We start from the raw sequence: 3,162 nt of genomic DNA, 5'->3' as shown, positions 1-3,162 counted from the left end.
TATTTGTGTGTTTTGCATAATTGTCATAATTATTATCATCAGCTCATCAGCCTCTCATCCCAGCATGCTCTCCTCCCGTCGTCCGCAGCTCTGAAACCTGATCCCATGAGCACCCTCTCCTGACACCCACTTTCCTCCAAGAGCCTGTCTTCAAGGTCCCCTCAAGAAACAGGACAAGACTCTCAAAAGGGTTCTTCAGTCCATTAGTCCTTCTGGAACATGTCTGGCCTGTGTGCTAACTTTAGAGGACAAAGAGACAGGCAGACTCCGGAGAGAAACATTTTTTTTTTTCCGGAGCTGGGGACCGAACCCAGGGCCTTGTGCTTCCTAGGCAAGCGCTCTAACCACTGAGCTAAATCCCCAACCCCGGAGAGAAACATTCTTATCTGCATACTGGTTGTGTCTAATAAAGAAAGCCGGGCTGGGGGCTGGGGATTTAGCTCAGTGGTAGAGCGCTTACCTAGGAAGCGCAAGGCCCTGGGTTCGGTCCCCAGCTCCAAAAAAAAAAAAAAAAAAGCGTAAAAAGAAAGCCGGGCTGGATGGGGCATACACCTTTAATGCCAGCACTCAGATGGCAGAGGCAGGTGATCTCTGTGAGTGTCAGGCTAGTCGTGAATATGTAAGGAAAAGGAAAGACACACACACACACACACACACACACACACACACACGAGAGAGAGAGAGAGAGAGAGAGAGAGAGAGAGAGAGAGAGAGGACACACAGAGAGAAACAGTGAGAGACAGAGAGAAAGAGACAAGGACAGAGAGAGACAGAGACAGTGAGAGGGAGGCAGAGACAGAGAGAGACACACAGAGACAGAGACAGAGAGAGAGAACACACAGACACACACAGAGAGAAACAGTGAGAGACAGAGAGAAAGAGACAGGGACAGAGAGAAACAGACAGAGACAGAGAGAGAGACAGAGACAGAGAGGACACATAGAAAGAGACAGTGAGAGAGAGACACACACAAAGACACACAGAGAGAAACAGTAAGAGACAGGGACAGAGAGAGACACACAGAGACAGACAGAGAGAGAGAGAGAGAGAGAGGACACACAGACACACACAGAGAGAAACAGTGAGAGACAGAGAGAGACAGACAGAGACAGTGAGAGAGACAGAGACAGAGAGACACACACAAAGAGAGATAGTGAAAAAGACAGAGAGAGACAGTGAGAGAGGGACAGAGAGAGATTCACAGAGACAGTGAGAGAGAGACAGAGAGACAGTGAGAAAGAAAGAGAGAGACAGAGACAGAGACACACACAGAGATAGTGAAAGAGACAGAGAGAGAGAGAGAGAGCACGTGCATGTCAACTGGCTCCCTCTTTGATCCATGTGGTGACCAACCTGTCCCAGACCAGGAGAGCTATTGGCAGCCCCTCACCACAGCTCTGTACTCAGTAATGTAACCCATGGCTTCAGATGGGCATTTACACCAAGGAAATTGATTTTTTTTTAAAAAAAAAAAGCCTTTGTTCCAGAACGACACCATTTACACACTTGCCAACACACTCTCAAACCTACCCGAGGTGTTCTTTAAAAACTACAAATAAAAGAATCTCTGCAGTGCTCTGCGTCGCCACGGCTAAACACCAAACGAACGCTTTCTTTTCATGATGAATTTTTGGTTCACAAAGAAAGAAGTGGGTTTTCTGTGACACCTGCATACACACGTGAGTCTCCCTTCCTCCTCTCTGCCCTCCCTCTCCACACTCCCTTCCTCCCTCCTATTTGCATGTCACGTATATTCTCTCTCATCCCTATCACCTCCTCCCCTTGTCCTACGTAGACCAGACACCCCACCCCCTTAGATAGTCTCTCAACTACTCTGGACTGGCCTTGAACTTGAAACAGAATCAATGATGAGCTCAAACTTCTGATCCTCCTGTTTCCACATCCAGGGTGTTGAAATTACAGGTATAAACCTTAACATCCACATAAAATTAAAAATAAACGGGGCTGGAGAGATGGCTCATTGGTTAAGAGCACTGACTGCTCTTCCAGAGGTCCTGAGTTCAATTCCCAGTAACACGTGGTGGCTCACAACCATCTGTAAAGAGATCCAATGCCCTCTTCTGGTATGCAAGTGTATCTGTAGATAGGCTCATATGTATTTGCATATAGCACTCATATACATAAAATAAATAAATAAATCCTAAAAAATAAAATAAACACTTAAATTCCCCACATCCCCAGTCCTAGTCCACCTCACTCACTTCTTCCAGGATCATGACCTTCCAGAATCTTCTGTGTCTTAGAGAGTCATCTACAGATCCTTCGTGGTCTAATATCTCCCATCAGTCTGGAAGACCTTGCCTCTCCTTGTATTCCCCACCACACATGGACCCCTCATGAGGCCTCACAAGACATCCTGGCTTAGAGTGCTAAGCCCTAGAACTATTCACTGTGGCCTGAGCTTCAAAGGGCCAGAGCCAAGTGTACTTCCAGATCTCACACAGCCTAATACTGTGGGATTGCACAGAATCAGGGAGAAGTGATCCCATAGTTTGAGAACACAGCCCCCAAGACAGACTGTGGCTGGGACTCTCACAGGGGCCCCAGGGAAGAGGTCTGAGGAGGTCAGAATAAACCAGGATGACTCTGAAGGGCACATGCATCTGCACAGGCCGTCCTGGCCACATAGAAGCAGGAGAGGGCGTTAGGCTCAGGAACTCAGCAGCCTTTTCAGGGCATTGACTCACTGTGTCCTCATTACCTATCCCTCTGTGTCAGGAACCTTCAGTGCCCCCCTAGGGACCTGTCCCCTCCCATCTTCCCACGAGCTAGAAGCCCCCACTCACATCTGCCACCCTCACATCCACACGCCTGAGGAAGGGGCCCCCTCGTGGCAAGTGAAATCAGGAAGAAAGGAGAAAAACAGTGGGGTGCTTCCTGCACACCTCAATCTGTAGGCGGAGGCTCCTGAATCACGGAGAACACTCCTCAGAGCAGAACGAAGATCAGCACAAGCAGGAATAAATAGTATCAGAGCAAACAAAACCAACCCTGACAGGTCAGGGGCCTGCCTTCTGCAGAGACACCCACCTCCCAGCCTGAGCAGGGGCCACTCCCAGATACCAACGTCAGAGAGAGGAAAGGCCCAGTTCAGAGCTCCTTCACAGGGCAGAAGCCAGTGCTCTCTGACAAGCCAGTCGG

General features: G+C 48.9%; 1 non-coding gene across 1 annotated transcript; it reads right to left on the bottom strand.

Moving 5' to 3' along the window:
* Positions 1 to 289: 289 nt before the first annotated feature.
* Positions 290 to 371, bottom strand: Trnap-agg51 (transfer RNA proline (anticodon AGG) 51). The gene has a single exon. It is a non-coding gene; the product is annotated as a tRNA-Pro (tRNA).
* Between the last annotated feature and the right edge of the window lie 2,791 nt (positions 372 to 3,162).

The sequence above is a fragment of the Rattus norvegicus genome, chromosome 5, assembly GCF_036323735.1.
Source record: "Rattus norvegicus strain BN/NHsdMcwi chromosome 5, GRCr8, whole genome shotgun sequence".
NCBI classification, from domain to species: domain Eukaryota; kingdom Metazoa; phylum Chordata; class Mammalia; order Rodentia; family Muridae; genus Rattus; species Rattus norvegicus.
This window is presented reverse-complemented; position numbering and strand designations above follow the sequence as displayed.